Here is a 21,061-nt window from a genome sequence, read left to right as displayed (position 1 = left end):
TAAATCCAGCAAAATGCTCCAACTCAAAAGTCAGCTATAGCGAGAGGGAAGCTTCCAGTTACCCGGCGGCAGAATATCAAAACACAACTCTGCATCCCCTCCTCTTTGTTATCGGGTGGCCGAACGTCGCCCTGAGGCCTCCTCCTTGCTCCCGGAGTATCTGGGACCACCTTTCCCACCAGGGGGAGAGTCAGCCAGGATGGCCGCAACGCGCCGGAGCGGTGACTCACCCGCGGTCACGCACGGGAATGGAGGCAGGGGCGGGGGGGGCCTCCGCGGCCCGCAGCCCTGTGCAGCCCGCCTGGAGGCCGGGCCACGCGGTTAACCTGACACAGCACCGCGGGCCGACGGGCGCGGGCACCACCCGGCGGGGCGCCCGCGGGCGGTAGGGAGTCGTCCACGGGGCGACGCGTGCGGACGCCGGCCCACCCAGACCCTCCAGCGGGGGCCCGAGCTCCCGTAATTCTCTGGCGGTCGGAAGAGAAGCAGCAGGAACCCGGAGCGCCTTTCCGGAGAGTCCAGCACGCCCTGCGGAGGGGCAGCTCCGAACTCAGAGCCTCGGGACCAGCTGCGGCGGCGCGACGCCGCATTTCCACTGACCTGATTGCAACCCCCCAACCACTCGCCCCGGTAGGTGCGGGCGGAGGAGCCGCGGCGGGAAGAGCCCCGCCCGCCCCCCCGCCCGAGGCTGGCCCCTCGGCGACCCTCCGCCTCCAGCGCCCTAAAAGCCCGGGCACCCCCGCCGCGGGCCGAGGACCCCCTCCTGCGGGCCCTCCCCCCCACCTCGGGCCCCGGGCCCCCTCCTCACGGACCCAGCGCCCGGCCCCCGACCCCGCCCCTCTCCCCAGGCCCCGGCCCCGCCGCGCCGGCCCGGGGAAGCCCCGCCTGCGCCCCCGCGGCGCCCGAAACCGCGAGCGGAAGAGCGGCGGAGCCGCAGCGGCCGCCACTTCCTTCCCGTTCCGGGCCGGCGGCGCCCGGGAGCGCAGGAGAGAGGCCGGCGCTCCGAGCCCGGGAGGCCGCGCGCGCTCACCGCCGCCGGGGTCGGTCCCGCCCGCTCGGCCCCGGCTCCGCGGCGCCCGCAGCTCCCCGCAGCCCGGTCCACTTCCGGCTCCGCGGGCGGGGGCGGAGCCGCATCCGGCCCGAGAGGCCCCGCCCCCGGCAGCTCGCCCCGCCCAGCGCCCGGGCGCGGCTCCCGCACCCCTTCCCGGCCCACCCGTCGTGACCTGCGCCCCCAGCTCGCGACCACGCGAGCCCCGCCCCGGGAGCGGGTCTGCCACTCGCGCCTGGCGGTGAGTGTTCGCACACACGGAGATGTAGGACGGGGCGCCCGCTGTGTGCTCAGAGGCTGGCCCTCCGAGGCCACGCTGTGGGACTCATAGACCGGCCGGGTGAGAACGCGAAAGTGGGCCAGGCAAGGGGACAGTGCCAAGTCCACCCATCCATCTCTCCACGCGCCCATCCATCATTCATCTGCCCACCCAGCCTCCATTCACCCACCCATCCTTCCGTCCATCACCCACACATCAGTCTCTCCATTCATCATCCATCTTCTCCTGCAACCATCCGCCCTCCATTCATTCACTCCTCCCACCCGTCCACTCATCATCCATTCATCCATCCGTCCATCCAGAGAAGGCTGGGTACGTATCAGGGATTGAAGGCCCGCGAAATAAACATGGACCTTGCCCTCGGGGACCTTCCAGCTTCGAAGGGGAGTCGGGCATAATCCTATAGACATATTACTAGGGAACAAGATAAATGCCATGAAGAAGTCAAAGGTGTGAAATTATATTGGGCAGAAGGTGGGACCTGAACTCATCCAGGAGAGAGGAGATTTCTTTGAGCAATTAACATGTGCACCAAGATGTGAAGGTCAAATACAAGTAAACAAGGTAAGGAGGGAAGATTTTTCCAGGCAGAGAAAATAGCATGTACAAAGGCCCTGAGGTAGGAAAGGTCTTCTCCCAAAGGAAGTGAAAGAAGTTTCAGTGTGGCAGCAGTAGGTGAGGAAGCAGGGCAGTGGGGTGAGATGGGGACCAGGTCATGTAAAGGTTGACAGGGCACAGCAAGCATGTTGGTCTTTATTCTAAAAGAAATGGGAAGTCCTTGAAGGAAGTTAGAGATGAGACATCATAAAGTTTGAACTGTAATGAGATCCCTCTGGCTGCTGCCTGGGGAATGGATGGGAAGAGGACCAGGTAGGAGCCTAGTACAGCCGTCCAATTCAGGCAAACTGGTGGCAACAGGTTGACATGGAGAGAAGTGAACAGATACAAGAGACATTTAGTAAGTTGAACTGTCAGGTTTGAGGATGGATTGGGCCTGTGGGCCGGGGCAGGGGATGTCAGGTGTCAAAGGATACTTTTTATTTTAAAAAGAGATAAAAATCATGATTTCCATACACACATAAAATGAATACATGTCAAAGATTTTACTTAACTCAATAATGAATGAAGCTGTGAAGTATCACAACTTGTCCAAAGTTGTCTGCTTACAATTCCCATCTCCAAGGGCTTCCTAGCTGTGTGACAGTGGACAGGTATTCCACCTTTCCACGCCCCAGACTCCATTTGTGAGACTAGCACCTGCATACTGCTCTTGTAATATGAAGAACAAATGTCATTTGATTACCCCAGGGCCTGGCATGCAAAAATGCCCAGTACTGTGGGCCCTTAGTTGGCAGTAACAGGCGGAGAAAGCCCACGAGGCAGGCCAGGCCAGGTACGGCATCTCTGTTGCACTTAAGCAGAGCTGGAGATCAGAGAATCTGGGTGCCCCACATGAAGTCACACAACCAGCGAACAGGAGATCCCAGTTATAACCACGCCTATGGGGCCTGGGGGCAATTACTCAGAGCACCCTCTTCCACTAGGGAAATTGTGGATACTTCACTTCTGCTCCCAGGCGTCCCCCAACCTCACCTTCCCCAACCTCCACGGCGTAGCCCACCTCCAGGACCTCAGTGCACACCGCACGCGGCCCTGCTCCAGTGCTGATGGGCTCAGAGTGAGCACGTGCTCAAGCCTGGTCCAATGGGATTTTGCGAGGCTTCCGGGAGGGATCCGGAAGTTCTATTCTTGCCGGAAGTGGGGTCCTGTGAGGGCAGGGTGGAGGGGCCTCAGGGGTCTTGCTCTTCGTGGCCAAGCGGGGTTGCTCGAGGGCAGAGGAGCAGGATGCAGGCAGGGCCGAGGATCCCCAAGACCAGGTCCCCTGGGTGTGGGGACACCAGGTTCCCCGGCCGCCCCCTGCTGGGGTCCCAACCAGGAGTCCCAAGAATACCACGGGACAGGGCAAGAGCCCGCCTCGAGGAGGGGACCTGCGGGAGCCAGCGGGGTCCTGCCTTTCCGGGGGTTGCTGTCCCGATTTCAACCTCTAGGACTTGGAGCACCTGAAGTTCATTCTCTCGGGGTCTGGAGGCCGGAGGCCTGAGGTCGAGGTGCGGGCAGGCCTGCACCCTTAGGCACTCAGGGACGAGCCGTTCCTTGACTCTCGCAGCTTCTGGCGGTGGCCGGAAATCCTTGGCTTCCGGATGCGTCCCCTCCGGTGGGGTTCTGACGGCACGTGACCTCCTCTGCGGGTCCACTACCTTTCTCTTACAAGGAGACATGGGCCTGCATAAGGTGGTCAACCCAAAAAATAAAGCTGCCAGTTACTTTACCAGCAAAATGTGTTTATTCGGGAAACAGCAGAGAGCTGCAAACCAGGACAAAAAAACTTTGGCAGAACCACCAACAGGTTCAGAGAACAGAGCAGAGGAGGCCCTTTTATAGAAGAAAGGGAGCGAGAACGTTGGGGACTGTTCTAAGCAAAAGGTCCATTGGAGGAAACTGGGAGTCTCCTGTGTCACGGCTGCTCATTGGCTGAATTATAACCATCTCTCATTGGCTGGGCTGTTGCTGGGGGAGGCAGAAACTCTTCCCTCCTCCGACTGGGCGGTAAAGCAGCCATAATGGTAGGAGTTGTAAGGTGGTTGGTTGTCCCTTCCTGTCGGGTCTACAACGGACCAGGAGTGATGGGCGCAGAGCTCCCCCTGCAGGCCTCCCGGCGCCATGTCATGGAGACTTCCCTTGATCAGTTTCCACTTTTCCCCTTTTTGATCAAGGTCTTTCTTCCCAAAGTATCACTGATCAACGGTCAGGTTTCTATCTCGTGGTTTTCTCCCTCAGTACTAGGAAAGCCCTTTACAAAACATTGATGGGAAACAAAATACAGAATTTAAAATAACTACATAAAAAGAAGCAACATGACAATTCCAAGTTGCGTGGTTGTCCTGAACCAGGACCCTAGGTCTGAAAGCAGCCAGATGGACTATTTATTGGCACGTAACCTGACTGAGGGCGGAACAGTTTCCGCGTGAAGCAAACACAGTCACGTGTGCGCTCTCGAAGTCCCTGCTTAAAGCGGAAGAGTGAATAGCAAGAGCTGTTGGCAGGAGCACATGGAAATAACTGGGTGCATGTGCATAGAGACAGTGCAGGTGTAAACATGACGCAGAAGCTCACGAACTTTTTTCAAAACAGCAAAACTTAAAGACATTTTCAAACAATATTGTTATCTCAAAAGAACTGTTTGGAGCCAACTGTTATCAATAATACAGCCTTTAAAGTTGCAAATACAGAGACAATGAATTTAGTCAATAGTTCGGATGATAGAAAGACTTTGTGAATTCTGACCCTTCTAACCTTTAGTAAAAGCTCACAGGATCACAGTGAGGCTGTTTCCCAAAGGCCATAACCAAAAAAAGAGGTTTCCCCTTTTGGCAAGGGTTTGGGAGACGCAGACAAGGTTGATTTCTTTCCATGAAAGAGTAACAGTGAGAATGGACTACGGGCCTGGCCCAGACATGTTGGGGAAGCTGTTTTGCCTGACGCCATCTGCTTCAACTCTGGGAAATCTCTATTTTCAGGTCAGCAGATGGAGTGCAGGCCCAGGGGGGTGCTGGTGCTCTCAGATGTCCTATGAACCTGAGTTCATTCTCTGGAACTGGTGGCCCAAGGCGGTTACCGGTTCCTGTCTCTCCGGGGTTGTCTTTTCCAATAGACGACATTTCCGGGCTAGGTCTGGTGCCTGAGGTGGTCCTCCCCGCGGAGTGCACCGTGAAAACCCTGCTCTGCCAAAGCACAGTCATTTCTGACAGAAGCCACGAGGCCTTTACGGTACTGAAGTATACATCTTTTCATCAGCTGCCCTGGACATCCTGGGACATCTCACACGGCGAGAGTCTGCGAGTCCCGAAGGGCTGGATCTGCATCTTAGAAGGACCGACGGCAACACTTCTGGCCAAGGTGTTCGGATCCTCTGCACACTTCCCAGTTGAGTCATAGTCGTGCCATTACTGCCTGTGACCACCTCCAAGGACCGAGGATGGCATGTGTGCACAGTGAGTGTCTGAGTGTTGCAAAACCCGCCAGACAGCGCAGGCTAGTCAAAGCACCTGTCCAGTAAAATGGCATCCCCGATTGCTATGAAGTTTGAAAGGGGTTCCCCAGCTGGGGAATATCTTTCTGACTGAAATTTTTAGCCACTGAAGAACCACTGGACTGTCCACAAGGGAAAGCTTTGGTCTAGTAAGAAAACATACAAACCATGACAAAAACATATTTATCCACGAGGTGGAGGAAGCTGTATGAAATCCATTTGCTAAACTTTCAATGAACGGCCCACTGGGAAATCTAAAATGCCTGGGGAACATGTGAAGAGGCGGGACAGCGAGGTAAGCACTTTGTGCAGCCTTATCTCTATTTGCCTGCCAACACCGGTTCATGAGCCCTACTGTTCAGCAGACCAGAAGTGCACAGTTTAGAATGCCTGGTAGGGCCATATTGTTATTTGTTCCAAACCAAAGTTCTCTCCTTTTATGCAACCAGCAATTATGAGATTTCTAATATTGTTTTTCCTTTCCTAGGGCCAATTTTGGGCATCTCTGGTCAGCTTTTCCAACTACTATTTGGGAAAACATCTCTTTGGAACGTGATGGAGATTTGGCTATTTATTTCCTTAAAAGCAGTATTTTGGGTGGAAATTCCTGCAAGGTAGCCTCCTTTGGCCTCCAGGGAGTTGTGTCTAGAATGCCAGGAAACTTACAGCCAGAGCAAAGGTATGGCATCTAATAAATTTTGGATATAGGGGTCATTTGGACATTAGGACACCTCATTGTTTCCGTGATATGTCACAGCCGTGGGCTATCCCAGAGGCTCACCATCACTGTGTTTGCAGTTTTACTCCTGGCCTAAGGCACCACCTCCAGGGAGGACGAGTAACTCAGCTTACGGCCAAAGTAGCCAGAGGTACAGGTGCTGCCTTTATTATCTGAAAGAGAGAGTGGCTGCCCCAGAGGGGGGTGGGGTGGAGAGGGAGGGAGAGAGAGAGAGAGAGAGAGAGAGAGAGAGAGAGAGAGAGAGAGAGAGAGAGAGAGAGGGAGAGAGAGAGAGAGAGAGAGAGAGAGAGGGGAGGGAGACAGAAAGACAGACAAAGAGAGAGAGGGCAGCAGCGTGGTGCGGAGCGCGGTGATCCGCTGGGCCCGTTGCCTTGGGGGAGGGTCGGGATGTTTAGAGATGAGGCGGGGGAAGCCCAGCAAGCCCCAGGCAAGCCCCAGGCATAATTCTCACCGGCTTCTGTGCTTGGGACCACGGGGCAAATGGAGGATAAATTACTATTTTCTTCCATTCCTCCCTTTTCTGTTTTATAAGTGGTAGGGGATTCGGGAAGGGGTGCAGGTCAGTCTCCAGTAACTGCTTCCTGCTCATTAGGGGCGATGAAGTTCATTTTTGTGTTGATGGGGTACTTGGTCTCAGATGAGCCCTTGGTCTGCAGTGGCGATGGCGTGTTCCAGGCTCAGTAAGGATGATCATCTTTGGAGAGGGGTTGGTCATCCTGTAATATAAGCTGGTTAAAGGTTTGGTTAGAAATGTTTTGCATTTGGGCTGATTGCTATGTTTACATAGGGTGGCTGAATTATTAGCATTCTTTGGGGACATATGTGTAGGCAGCAAAGCAACCTGTAGGGCAAAGGGAATCCTTGATGGCGCAATCTTTTGGACAGTCTGAAAGAGAAGAAAGGGTTGGCGTTGGGAAGATGGGTCTGGGGAGAGAGTAAGTGCTGAGACCAGGGCTAACAATCCTGAGGCATGACGCACGGCGGTTGTAAGGGGGGTCTTAGGACTCCGTGCTGGCAGAAGCTTCTTCAGTGATGAGTGGAAGTGGAGATGAGCAGCGGGAAATGCGGAGAGTAAGAGGTCCCGTCAGGGTGGAGGAGTAGGAACCTGTCGGAGATTTGGGGGAAGGGGAATAAGGGGAGACAAATGGCTTATGGTGGGAGTTGTGTACCTAGAGGGGAAGACCCTGGAGTTTAACTGCAGTTGGCGTGGAAAGGATCACTGTGTACGGTCCTTGCCATTTGGGAGTTAGGGATGGTGTTGCTTGGTGTTTGGAACGGGCATGGTTTGGAGAAGTTTTTTCCTGTCTATGGTAATGGCCTTGTAGCCTGGGGAGGGCTGAACTCCCAGGTATGTGACCTGAGCGGCAGACAGCTGACCTTTGGAGGGTGAAACCCGGTAGCTGTGTTCTGAGAGAAAGTGTAAAAGGAGAATAGTACCCTGTGGAGAGGCTTGTAGGGAGGGACTGTGCGGGAGGAGATCATCGACATACTGAAGGAGGGTGGAGCTCGAGAGAGTAAGGGATTTGAGGCCTTGCGCTAGAGCCTGTCCAAAAAGGTGGGGACTATCCCTAAAGCCTTGGGGAAGGACTTGTTAAGTGTTCTCTGAATATTAAAAATTAACTTAACATAAGGAATCTCCTGCCTTGATTTTTCTCTGGGATACCAGCGTCTTGGTCTGGGAGCGTATCAAAAGGCTGCCTGCTCGGCTCCCAAGGTGGGCTGCGGTCCTGTCTATTTGCTAAAGAATCCTGCCCTTTACCCTGCCGTCTGCAGCTGGGTCTGCAGTTAGTTGCTCAGTTTGTAAAATAACCTCGTCAGATCTAAAGGAGGAAAGACAGCACAGAGGCCTGGGCCTTTAGCATGTTAAGGTGAATCTTACACATGATTATAAATGATCAGCATAATAAAAACATGTGCTACTCTGCTTTATCTGGGGAATATAAACTGATCTCACTGAAGAATGATTCTAGAGCTTAATGTTCAACATAGTTTTAGTGGGGGGGGGGGGTACCTAGCATGTAGTTACATTGCTCTGACCGCAAATTCTCCCCTGTACAGATAGAGACTCTAGCTGCTCCTAGGGAAAGGGGGCGACAACCGCTCTGGCTGCTTCATGCTGAGAGGGGGCGCAGGAAAGGGTGCAGCTGGGTCTCCCTCACTGGTCAGTTGAGAGGGCCTCGGAAGGTTGGCGCTTCTATTCCGGGTTTCATTTCTATTACTATTTGCAGTTTTGTGGCTTCTAGGCAAGATAGAACAAATTGTTATTAGGTTAAGTAGCAACATCTGGAGTTGGATTTTCCATTCTGGAAGGATAAACTTGATGAGATTAAGAATGCATGGCTGAATATGAGAACCAGAAATATGAAGAGTCTAATTGAGAATCGTAGCCAGGTAGGTATCAGGGGGAAACTAGAATTCTGGATCGAGTTTACATCTCAATGACTAGTACTAGGATTTAGTGTAGATAAGACTGCATTATTGAAACAATACTTTTCTCTAAAATCACCCTCATTTTTATTAGAAGTAACCAGGTTAAGAAAATAATTAACAGTTGGCTTGATTATTTGCATAAGTGCAGCAAGAAGAGCAATTGATTACATAGAATCTTATAATGTGCTTTGCTGGAACTTTTATAAGGAATTTCAGATTGGACTTTTAAAGGCTTCTTGAGGCCAGAAAGCCAAGCCAGACTTGCCATCAAGTTGTGCTTGCAGTACCTGTAGATTTGGGTGAATTCCTCTCTTCTTGAGGTTCCCAAGACATTCCTGAGGTTCCTGCACCTGCCAGGCAGTGGCCTTCCTTACTCACCTGGTCAGGCTGCTGGGAACCCTGTAAGCAAGGTACCAGGCCAGTTTTTCTAAGGGGCTTTGTTGGCTTTATAAAGTCAATCTTAGTTCCTTAAAGCTGTCTGTTTGTATCTGAGTTTACACACGTGTCTCTCAGGTATGACGTTCTAGTCAAAGCCTTGGTATATAACCAGTGTTTTTAATTGGTTCTCTTACAAGGAAACCAGATTCTTATTGAACTTGTGCAAATAAACATACTGCCATGAAATATAAAAATAGTCACTGAGAGTTCTTAAATTCTGGAGGGATCAGGTAGAGAGAAAGATAAAGTTTCAATTCTGCTTACAGAGACAGTCATTTACTAAACTGTTGTCAGCTTAAGAGAAAAAGCTTAAAACACTTTATCAACAACTTTTGAAACAAAAAGCCACAAAATCATCTTCCTTAGTTTACTTAATCCTATGTAACTAATACCTGTTCTGCTGAAATCTACTTTTTTACTAGTTTACGAGTAATAAAACAGTGAGTATAGATGACAAAAGACTTACAAATGACAATGGTTAAAGATCTGATGAGAGCTTACTGTAGGACAGTTGTCATAAGGAAATTTGGATATTTTTGTAACACAAAACATTCAGTAACAAAGTTTAGCATCATTCTCTGTGATAGTGTCATCTAGGTAATTAAGCAGGTAATTATATATCAGATAAATAAGCCAAATTAGCCAAATACTTTCTCCAATGAGAAAAAATTCCTCTGAAATGTTCCAGGGGCCCTCTGGAAAATATCAGTTAGAGGTAAAAGCACTTTTGCATTTGATTTTGGGAAGCTGTTAAAAGTTTTAAGGCACTTCCTTAAATAGTTACTCACATTAGACAAAGCTACACTTCACTTTAAGCATTTTTCTTAAATGACTTTAGTCAACTTAAATGACTTTAGGTAAACTTAGGCAGCTGATAACCATAAGGACATGTCTATTCAGTGCAACTTAAGTTAGCATTAATGCTTAATATCTTCTATTAGAATTTTCTGGAAATTTTAGAATGCCCAATTTTCACAAGCGCTTGTCTCTAAATCAATTTTTATTAATACCATCCTGAGGTAGAAAAATATTTTTCATTTACACACTTAGACACACAAACATACAGATTGAGACGTCATGATTCAGTGAGAGGACAGACAGAGCTCCTGGCGTGAGTCAGGAGGGGACAAGAGAGCCCGCGGTGGTGCATTGTCTAGGGGTTTTATAGGCAGTTGAGGATATTTGGGAACGTGAAAAAAGCTTAGGGGTGCGGACTTTAAGGCAAGTAGTAGGTGTTTAGGATTGCAGGGGAGACAGAGAGAGAGCTTGGTTTGGAGGTAGGAGAAAGCCTGGATATATAGGATCTCTTCCCATTTGCCCGTACGCTCACAGAAGTTGTATAAGTCATGGAGAATTTTAGGATCTAAAGAGCCATTTGGGGTCCATTTAGACTGATTGTCCAATGGATATTGTGACCAGATATCATTACAGTAGCGAACAGGTTTGAGGTCTGGAATGAGGTGGAGGGGCTTCAGATTATTGAGTAAGCACCTAGCAGTGAATCTGCGGGAACAGAGGGGCCAGATCCCATGGTGAGAAAGAGACCGTTCAGAAGTCACTGAGGCGTCCCTGAGTGATTGGGAAGATCGCGGAGAAGACCAGGCACAGTTAGGGGGTCGTCACCACCTCTAACTGTGGGGTCGAGGCGAAAACGCTGGGGAGGCTCAGTACCTGGTACCAAGAGTTTACGAGTAGAGTAGATACACAGATAAAGGGAGACCGGGCCTCAGTGGATGAGGATTCTCACCATGGGAAGGCAGTGAAGGGTCGACTATGGGGATCAACCGTGACTCTGAAAGTCATGGTTGGGGGTACCGCTGTCCCGGAGGAGCCCTTGAGGGTGCCGGACACTCAACGGTCACTTCCCAGGTTCCAAAGGGACATTTAAGTCGATCATGAAGGGGAGATTCACCAAATCGAAGGCCGGTGTTGGGCGAGAAGATGAGTGACCCGGGAAGTGGACGGTGAGCCCACGGAGGAGGATCGGGCAGTGAGGGTTCCCAGAGCAGCTCAGGTTCCCGGAGGAAGAGCAAAGTCAATGGGAGAGCCTCATCCGAGTCACGGCACCAATGAGAGGGTATCTCACCATGACCCTCCTTACCCAGAATGACTCAGGAGACACGGGCCCACGCAAGAGACTTTATTATCTGAAGGAGAGAGTGGCTGCCCAGAGGGGGGTGGGAGTAGAGAGAGAGGGAGCCACAGAGAGAGAGAGAGACAGAGAGAGAGAGAGAGCAGGGGGACAGAGAGACAGAGACAAAGAGAGAGAGGGCAGCCAAGATTTACCATTTTTATCCTTTAAATAAGAACCATCAGTAACCTATGAAAAATCTGCCATGGTTAGAGGAGTTTCCTGTACATCGTCCCAGGGGCCAAGGGTGAACAGTCAGCATCAGTAGCTGGGGGGCTTCATCCGGACCCACATGTGCTCCTGTCCCGAGGTCAGACGCCCTGAGTATCCAGCCTGAGTCTGAGCAAACTGCAGTTTTACTTGGAGACTTTATGTCCTCTACGGCCAAAAGTTACCTTCCTATGAAGAGGTTTGAGAAGGGAACAGAGAAGCAAAGCATCTAGTCAGAGTGAAATTCTATGCTGGTTGATTCAACATTTACAGGAAGAGTAGAATTTTCTTTGAAAACAATCTGAAGTCCATTCATTGTAATAGTCTTGAGCAGGTGCCTCAGGCTTTGTGTGCAGGCCTGAATTTTATTCCAATCAACAGGCTTAGGAAAAGCTACTGTAACTGCTCGTGGAGGTTTCCAGCAAGTGTTCTAGCTTCTTGCCAAAAATTAGGAGTCTGTTTCTCCAAAGCCCTTTCGGGAGAGTCCCACTAAGCCAGCTTCATCCTGGGCTTGGCCCGGCCCCCTCCCCCAGGCACGTGGGTCAGCTGATGGAAGTCTGAGAATCGGGCTGGTAAGTACGCATAGCAACATTAGATTCCTCAGCAAACCTATGGGGTCCTCAGTCACTTTAGGAAACTCTTTATGGCTCAAAAATCAGCCTTGGTCCAGGGAACCCAAGAAACTTGGGGCTTATTTGGATCCTCAGAACATTTAACTCTAAAAGGACAGGTTTTAATAGGTCAAGGAGAGGAGGGGGCAGAGAAGTTCGGAGGACAAGGGAAGTTCAGCAGGAGGATCCAGAGAGGGGGCGGAGCATGTAGAGTGAATGGAGGGGGCGGGGACAGCAGAGGGGACACAGGCAGGTGGTGGCGGGGACAGCAGAGGGGACACAGGCAGGTGGTGCCCACAGCCGCCCTGAGCACGAGGGCGCTGTGCGTGTCTGGAGGCCAAGAAGATGGGGGAGGGGAAGGAGAGGCCCAGAGGCCCTTTGACTTCTTTGAGTCATTTGTTTGCCTCACTTGGTAAAAAAAGCAAACTTAGCATCCTGAGAACATTTGGAAGCCTTAAGACATCAGTTAAAATAAGCATCCCATTCAGATTTTTTTATTTTTTGAGCCACAGCTTTCTAATATAATTTTGAGAGAACAAGACCGGGGAGAGTGAAAGTTCTCCATAACAGCCATTGGTTTTCTAAATTCCTTTTGGTTAAGTTGGTCCATTTAGTCGGAAATGAGCATGAGAAGGGACCATAGTTTTTAAACACAAAACTGGCCAGGATCCCAGGAGGCAGGGTACCCACAGGGCACTTTGATAACTGAGATATCATTTCTTAGAGTTTTTTTTCTCTCTAAAGAGAAAATTCCTAAACAGCAGTTTTAATAGGAACAGGTTCTGAAAGGAATCCGGCCAAAGACTAGCAGAGCTCCAGTAGGAACTGCCCGGCACTGCAGAGGAACTGGACCAAAGGCTGGCTGGCACAGTTCCACAGGAAGAGTCCGGTCCCGGAAGGATGTGGACGGAAGGCCAGCACAAAGGCTGGCACAGCAGGAGTCAGACCGAAGGCCAAACACGTAGTCGCAGAAAGAACAAGGCTTTGAGGCAGGTGTTACTGAATAACACCTGGAGAGCTCAAAAACACAAAGACAGCAGGGCTCAGAATGCAGGAGAACACTCACCCTCCAGCTCCAGGGTCCACAAGGCAGCAATGAGCAGAATGGGCTCTGTAAGTACCAGCACCTGCTTGCTCACCAGACTCAGAGCTGTTGGCGGTGGGGGATCGTCTCTGGATCCCACTTCTGACACCATGTAATGATAACCTTGGCTCTCAGTAATTTTACAAGCAAAATGGGTTTACTTGGGAACAGCAGAGAATTGCAATTCAGGACAAGCAAGGTATGGCAAAACCGCTAGCATATCCAGAGCACAAAGCAGAGGAGGCTCTTTTATAGAAGAAAGGGGGAGGGGGGGGGACTGTTCTGGGCAAAAAGCCCATTGGAGGAAACTGGGAGTCTCCTGTGTCACGGCTGCTCATTGGCTGAATTTTAACCATCTCTCATTGGCTGGGCTGTTGCTGGGGGAGGCAGAAACTCTTCCCTCCTCCGACTGGGCGGTAAAGCAGCCATAATGGTAGGAGTTGTAAGGTGGTTGGTTGTCTGTCCCTTCCTGTCGGGTCTACAACGGACCAGGAGTGATGGGCGCAGAGCTCCCCCTGCAGGCCTCCCGGCGCCATGTCAATCAGTCTTCCCTTTATTAATTTTCACAGGGTCCACCAGGTAATCCAGGATAAGCTCTTTAAATCCCAACTGTATCACTTCTTTTGCCATATGAGGTATTTGTGGGCATAGGGAATTGCAACATAGATATACCATTTCGGAGGCCACCCCTCAGCCCACCACAAGGGCCCATAAAAATGTTTTAAAATCAGAAGAAAAAAATAAACCTTTAGGTTGAAGGAAATTTGTTAAATATGCGATGTTACTGTATTCATCCTTGTGTTGTCAGGCAATCCAACCGGGGGCGGTCGCCCTGTGCACTTGATGAGACCTCAACCCGGGAGAGGGCTTTTGACTCAGAAAGAATTCACGGACAGGTCAGATGAACGTAGGTAAGGAAGGAATTCATTAAAGAGACTGTAGTGCGTGGCAGCAGCCGTGCAGGCAGCAGAGGGCGAGGAGGAGCGGAGCGAGGGAAGGGTCGCCCAGTAAACTCCTGCTGGGCACAGGGCGGGCCCCTCGCCAACTCCTGAAGCCGGGGTCACCTGGCGTCCAGTGTCCGCTTGGATCTGCACGGCGTGGGGACTAAGCCCCGACCACCCCAGAGTGTGGGGGAGCCGCAGAGCCCTGGGTGGAGTGAGCTTATGTTCTGGGAACTTCCAAAGCAAAGAAAGGAGATTTTTCAGGCAGATTACTAAAAAGCATGATGGTACAGCTGCAGTTCTGTCTGGGTCACCCAGGTAACGGGAACTCACAAACCCAAATCAGAGCTCTCAGTAGCCCTTCCCTACTTGTTTGAAGTGGAACAGAGAGAGAGAAGACTTGTGCGTAAGTCTAGAAAATGGAATGAAGTAATAAAGTAACAAACATGCTTACCACCGAGAAAAGGGGTCTCATTAACCTCCTGGCAGGCTTGGGAGAACATGGAGACAAAACACAATGATTTGAGCAGCAAGAAGCCTTTATTTAAGGCAAAGCACACAAAGAAAGGGGAGTGCAGGCGGCCTCAGAGAGAAGCTGTGCTTAAAGGCTTAAGATTCTTGTCTTTAAAGGATCTCAAGAATGGATGAACGACCAAGGGAGCTTAGGCTTGACATGTGGTCTCATGATGCCCATCGCTGGTGAGGGGCATTATGTCACCATGCATAGTCTGTCCTTTAGATAATCTGTCAAATAAACTTACCACAAGGAATCTATTGATCCTGTTCTTCTCCAAGACGGTGGTCACCCTCAAGCAGTGAAAACAGCATTCAGGGCTGCATGCCCTGCCTTACGACAGGGCCGGTTGTTGGCTAACCACTATAAAATGTGTTCGGAATCTTACCTCCTAACTTACTGGTTTTTAAAATACTGGTTTTTAAAAAGGAATCCCAGCCTTAGGATGGGGTCCCTCCTGTTCTTACTGTACTAACTCTGTCTTGGTATTTTTCATCAAAGGCAGGAAAGTTATTCATGGTGATTGTCCCATGTCCCTGCCCTACGTCACTTATACCAGTGAAGTTGTAAAATATAATTTTTGTCCCTGTGAAGGAAGGAGTCTATACAGTACCCAAGACTCCTGGAAATCACAGTTCAGACCTGCTTATAAGGGGCCCAAGTCTGAAAGCCAGGCGCCCAGAAGGAGCCCGGGGAAGGATCCAGAAGGAGGTTTCTTGGCTGACCGGGGAGCATGGAGCCAGTGTAGGCGAACAGGGAAGTCAGAACTGGACGCAGGGAACCAACCTGTGAGGAGGTCTGGGCTTTATCAGGAACAACTGTGAGATTTTAAAAAAATATAGGATATTTCATTTTCCTCTTAAAACAGCTTTATGAGTTGAGAATTATTTTGAAGAGCTATCTTATTGAGATAAAATTAAAGGGAAGGCAATATGGTCACTTAAAAGCATACAATCCAGTGCTTTTTACCGCAGTTGCTGGGCGTTGCAACCATCCCCACCACCGAATTTCAGAACATTTTCAAGCCCCCAAAAGAAACATGACCCCTTCGCATCAACCCCCAGCCCTCCCCCCACTACCACTCACCTGCTTTCCATGAGGTGTGGGTGGTAGGGTTGCCACTTCCCGGAGAAGGACAGCGGGCCTTCAGCGGGGGGCCGGGTGAGCAGCCGTGACCCACAGGCCGCTCTGGCTGCTGGAGAACAGATGCCTCAGGGGGACCTCCAGGGGAAAGATGGGGCAGGTCCCCCTTCGATGCCGCGTTTCTGCCCCTCAAGAGAGGGTGTGGCAGGACCAGAGGGCCACACGGCAATTAGATAATGTAAAATTTGTAAAAGCAGAAGGGCATAGATAGCTAAGGTAGAAAAGAAAGAGGGTAACGATCTCTGTGGACCCAGAGTGAACAGAAATGCAAAGCGGTGAGCGAGGCCGGAGCTGCCCGCGAGCTGGGCCTGCGTCACGGACACTCGGAGAAGAAGGCTGCGGAGGCAAGTCCGGCCAAGGAGAGCAGCTGCGTGGACTGGGACCAGGACCTGTGCGGGCCGGCCCCCGCCTCGGGTGGGCTCCGTGGGGTCCACACTGCCAGGGCCGACGGCTCGGGGAGTGTGGCGGAGGCTGGCACCCGGGCCCTTCCTGAGCACCGGCTGGGCATGTGGCGGCCCAGCTACGGGGCATCTATTTGTCAGCTTCCCTTGGAAGTGGGCGCAGTGATGGAATGTGACAGGAATCAAGCCTGTCGTATTATATTGCGTCACATCGGACTGGGAGGCACTTGGCCCGCCCGCCTGCATGGAGGTTGGAGGCGCCCGCAGAGCGAGACGGGCAGCGAGGAAGAGAAGCCACAAAACAAAACAGCTGCCGCTGGAAACTGGCCCACGATGTAAGTTCCAGAGCGACTTTGCAGAACTTGATTAAGTAAGAAAGCAAATACAGTGAACAAATGAGAAAGTGAATTTTCAAAGTTGAATTTTATGGTGTAGGACAAGGTATGATTTTAACATTTTTTTGCATGGGATTTCAAATTGACAAGGGACATTTATGAAATAAGGTCACAAAACAGAGACAGGCAGTTACGGGAAATCATTTAACATCTGGCCTGCGTGCTGCAGAGTGAGTTGTGCCCCCTCCTCCTAGCGCCCGCTGGGACGGCCTGGGCTGGGAGGCCTCCCGAGGTAGGTGGGTGAGGACGAGGTGGTGGGGATGCGGCCCTCCTGCTGGGTCAGTGTCTGCGGAGGGGACACGAGCGCTGGCTTCTTTTCTGTCTCCATCACAAGAAAACCTAGCAAGAAAGTGGCTGTCGGCGAGCCAGGAAACACAAGCAGCTGGTACCTTGGTCTCAGGTCTCCCCGCCTTGGGGACCAGGAGAAATAAGCTCCCACCGCTCTGTTCTTACGGTGGCCCGAGCTGACAGCAGAACCTGGACAACGCGGTTATTGAAATGGAAAACCCAGGAGGTGTGCCTAACTCTAGATCTGCACTGTCAAGGAGAAAATCAGAGATTTAGAAGCTTTTGCTAAAAAAGGTACAGCAGGTAGGTCAGAAGGCAGGACCGCTGAGAGGCCCGTCTTGGGTGGGCCTCAGCCTATCACGGCAATGCTCTCTGCCAGAAATGCCCAGTGAGCTGCCCGCAGGCATCTATCTCCCCTTTCCAAACCGATGCTATGACTGGCCCAACCCCTGTGGTTCTTGCTACGATTGCAAGAAGCCCCTCAGCAATAACTATTAGAAAACTCTGGGGAGGAAAAAGAGTTTACTATTCACAAGCCCTGGAGCACAGGAGGCACACCAGGGGGCACACAGCGAGGCTGAGAGGAGACAGAGGCCCTGGGCTTGGGGGTCTGCTTTTACTGGGGTTGAGAGTGGGGGCCTAGGGTTTCACAGGTTCACTACCGGTGAATTTAAAACATAAGAGTGGGAATTTAAAGTTCACGGGAAGAGAAAAAAAAAGTGGCCCAAATTGTCAGTTATGGGAGCCAAGGGAGATGTCTGCAGCAAAGCGGCCTGGTCGTGGGGCTGGTGTGTATTTCTGAGGTGGCTTTCCTGATGCTTCGCGATGCACGTCCCAGCAATCAGCTCACATCAGACACAGAAAGAAAAGCCACTGGTCAGGGCTTACCCCCCAGACTCCGATCTGGACTTACCTGGTGTTCCAGCAGCAGAGAATGAGAGACCCGCGGGGAGCCGATGACGGAGGAGGTAGAGGTGAAAACTTTCTGTAATAAAGGTGAGAGGTGCACACCAGAACTGCCGATTCCCAGGATGACACATAAAACTAAAGTACACTCAGAGAAGGGGCAGTAAAACTGCAAACTCTCAAGAATAGAAAAAGCATACGTTACCGGAACGAAGACAGTTGGTTCGCAAAAGGCACGGTGATCAGCCTCACTCGGGACTTGCGCTCTGCCCAGGGGACGTTGGGTGACAATGCAGTAGTATCTCCAAAATGTGGAGAGAAAAGAGCAGGAATGTAGCAGCGGTGTTCCCAAGAATGTGTGGTAGGTATTCTGATAGTGGCCATGATGGACTGAACTGTGTCCCTAACCCTTGGAATCTGTGCTTGGAGACGGGGCCCTTGAGGACATAATTAAGGTTCAATGGGGTCATTGGGTGGCCCAAATCCAAGGTGAGTGGTGCCCTTATGAGAAGAGGTCAGGACACAGACACACACAGGGGACGGCTACGTGAGGACCCAGGGAGGAGACGGCGTCCACACGCCCAGGAGAGGCTGGGGGGGAGCCGCCCTGCTGACACTGACCTTGGACTTCCAGCCCGAGGACCGGGAGAGAGAAAATGCCTTTTGTTCGGGGGCTGCCAGCTACAGCCCTCAAGCGCCGCACCCCCGTGGCCATGCCTCCGTGCCAGGTGATGGCCCTAGACCGTTCGGGCAGCTTTGACGGCACCACAGGCTGGGTGGCTTAGAACCAACAGAAGCAACTAGAGGCTGGAAGCCCGAGATCATGGCACCGCCGGCAGAGCCACGTCCCGGGTCCTAGACGCCAACTTCTCAGCATGTCCTCACATGGCAGGGGAAAGACGACCCTCTGGGGGCTCTTCATAAGGTCCCTGATCTCACTCCTGAGGCCCCCGCCCTCAGGACCTGTGCACCTCCCAAAGTCCCCACCCCAAACACCACCACACTGGGCATCTGGTTTCAACATAGGAATCTGGAGGAGACGCATTCAGTCCATATCAGCGACGTAACTGTTCCTCCTGTCAAGAGATGCGTGGGGTGCACTTCCCTATCATCTTGAATCTGGGCTGGCCTTGTGATTTGCTGTGGCGGATGTGATGTGGCAGAAATGACACTGTGTGCATTCTGAAGACGCCTGGCAGCTTCGGAGCTTGCTGCCTTGGGGCCCGAGACTACAGGGCTGTGACGAAGCCCAGCGCAGAGGGACAGAGGCCAGCGGGAGAGAGCGCCAGCCTGCCCATCCACCGAGTCCAGAGAAACAACACATCATCATTGTTTTTTACGATGAAGTTTGGGGTAGGTTTTTACAGAGCAGCAGGTAAGAAGCCAGAGCAGATGGCAATCTTCTAGTTTTATGGGGGGAAAACCAGCATAAAAAATAGAAGACAGCAGACAGACAATGTGAGTGTTCATTGTATACATGAGTTCATTATTGATGGCTGTGTAATAAACTACCCCAAAAGTTAATGGTAAAAGGACAACCATTTTATCACACTGACATTTCACGGATTGTAAGTTGGTCTGGGCATAGGGCACGTGGCTCGTCTTTGTTTCCAGTGGGGGCCTCAGCTGGAGTGGCTCAAGTGCTTGGCCGTGGCTGGGATGAACTGGACTAGGGCCATGTGTCTGGGGCCTTGGTCTGTCAGGTGAATTTCCCATTTCTTCTACCCCTCAGGTCTTCAGGGACCGAGATGTCCACTGGGTTTCCTCATCTACGTGCTTGGTATGCACAACAGGATGACGGGAGCATCTGGGGTCTCCCCGGACCCCGTTTCCACGTGTGGCAGGCTTGGGCTTCCTCCCCAGTGTGGTGGCCTCAGGGCAGGTGAGTCCAACTACCCTCTTCCTGGGTGGGCTGGTTTGCACAAGACTTCAGAGGTCCCTGGACGTCCCATCCGCACATTCATCTGGTCAACCAAGTCACTGAGGCCAGCCTAGGCTCAAGGGGGGCTAGATGCCCCCTTCCATGGGGTGAGTAGCCAAGAACCTACAGCCCCCCATGATACGACACTTGTCATGCACTATATTCCACCCAGCGTTAAGATGCCACTGCTTGTGAAATGCGTCCTGACTTGACAGATATCAAAACGTGTAAAGCGGTAAAGACGGATGGGAAATGCAGGGTGCGCCACCAAGCTGGGCGTGGAACGCGTCCCACTGAGGCTTGCGGTTGCAGTTGGGCACTGGGCTCAGTCACTTTCCAGGGTGAAGGCCAAGCAGGATGGTATCTAGACATCTGAAGACCGAGACAGTCTGTCCCACAGAGGGTGTCCTGAAAATAACCATTAATGGGTTTTTATTATAGAAAATGTCACCCAAATGTAAAGCAGAATAGTATAATAAACGCTCATGAATCCATCACCCATCTTCAAAAATTACCAACCCACATGGTCAATTTTGTTCGATCCATATCCTGACCCATCCCTCTCGCAAGATTATTTTAAAGCAAATCCCAGACTTTGCGTCATTTTGCATGGGATGATTACAGTTTACCATGTGTCCTTTCTGTTGTCGTCACAGTGATCCACTTGGCTGAGCAATTCCGTAATATTTACAGCCTTTCTAATGGCAACATGAATACCGATTTAACCAAGAACTTCTTTTTAACTGTTGGGACATTGGGAGAGGGAAAGGGGACGCACAGAAATGCTAAAATTCTTACCAGCCATTAGAGATGCCAATAGGCAAGTCCAAAATCGATGAACCCGGAGACCACACTGTGCTCCTACGATTTAGGAGTCAGGAAACAGTTCAACAGCTGCACGGGAACTAGGGGGAAGTGAGAGCAAGGGGGGGGCTGCTGGCTTTAGTTTAAAGGGTGTGCACGTCACTATGCTGATCGCGGTCCACGGCTAAAAAGACAACAGAGTGTTGGAGAACTGGTGACTAGGCTCCCTTCAGCCCTAGACATTGTGTGATGTAATTCCCCAGTTAGACTTTAAAAAATATTTACCTTGCTTTTAACTTTGAAAAAAAACCTTAATTGCTTTTATTTAACTTTACAAGGACATTTCGTTCTACCTGAAGACAAGAACTGCCAAGTCTAAGCCGGGAAGTCAGTTGCCAACCGTGACTCATTGTGAGTAAAGACGTGCATGCTGTTGGCTTCTTCGGAAAGTGGTGGGCAAGACTTACGTAAAATATTCAGAATGAGTCAAACACAAGGAGCTGCGGCAGGAGGGCGGCCACGCGGAAGGAGCCGGGATGTATCTGATGGGTTGATCGGCGCTGGTGCTCGTGTCCTGCCCGGGGACCACATACATGTATTATTCATAGGAAACAGCAAGTGTGCCAAGTGAACATGAGCAAGATCCTCAGCACCGATGCTGTGGCGCCGGTGTCCCCAAAGCTAGCG

The 21,061-nt window shown here is 51.4% G+C and overlaps 1 protein-coding gene and 2 long non-coding RNA genes across 11 annotated transcripts in view; 1 reads left to right on the top strand and 2 right to left on the bottom strand.

Annotated features, from left to right (window-relative positions):
- The window catches only part of CTTN (cortactin), a 29,429-nt gene extending 28,290 nt beyond the window's left edge, over positions 1 to 1,139 (bottom strand). The window contains exon 1 of one of the 2 annotated variants that reach the window (XM_037011427.2): positions 1,031 to 1,139. The gene's annotated coding sequence lies outside the window, so the exon portion shown is untranslated. The remainder of the gene's footprint in view (positions 1 to 1,030) is intronic. The other variant, XM_073217281.1, reaches the window with a different exon arrangement.
- Positions 1,140 to 1,308: 169 nt separating this feature from the next.
- Positions 1,309 to 20,842, top strand: LOC108409335 (uncharacterized). 5 transcript variants are annotated; one of them, XR_012123030.1, is made up of 5 exons: positions 1,309 to 5,380; positions 5,906 to 6,097; positions 13,870 to 13,972; positions 19,382 to 19,531; positions 20,713 to 20,842. It is a non-coding gene; the product is annotated as an uncharacterized lncRNA (long non-coding RNA). The 5 variants fall into 5 exon arrangements; XR_012123029.1 differs by having other exon boundaries at positions 1,309 to 5,713; XR_012123028.1 differs by having other exon boundaries at positions 1,309 to 5,811.
- LOC140844533 (uncharacterized) lies at positions 16,432 to 20,963 on the bottom strand. 4 transcript variants are annotated; one of them, XR_012123034.1, is made up of 5 exons: positions 20,842 to 20,963; positions 20,369 to 20,475; positions 17,855 to 19,978; positions 17,657 to 17,728; positions 16,433 to 16,809 (listed from the first exon to the last, which is right to left on the bottom strand). It is a non-coding gene; the product is annotated as an uncharacterized lncRNA (long non-coding RNA). The 4 variants fall into 4 exon arrangements; XR_012123033.1 differs by having other exon boundaries at positions 16,433 to 16,794; XR_012123032.1 differs by having other exon boundaries at positions 16,432 to 16,809; positions 17,657 to 19,978.
- Positions 20,964 to 21,061: the final 98 nt, after the last annotated feature.

Source organism: Manis javanica, chromosome 11 (assembly GCF_040802235.1).
Source record: "Manis javanica isolate MJ-LG chromosome 11, MJ_LKY, whole genome shotgun sequence".
NCBI classification, from domain to species: Eukaryota; Metazoa; Chordata; class Mammalia; order Pholidota; family Manidae; genus Manis; species Manis javanica.
Note: the sequence above shows the minus strand (reverse complement) of the source record. Positions and strands in the feature narration are given on the sequence as shown.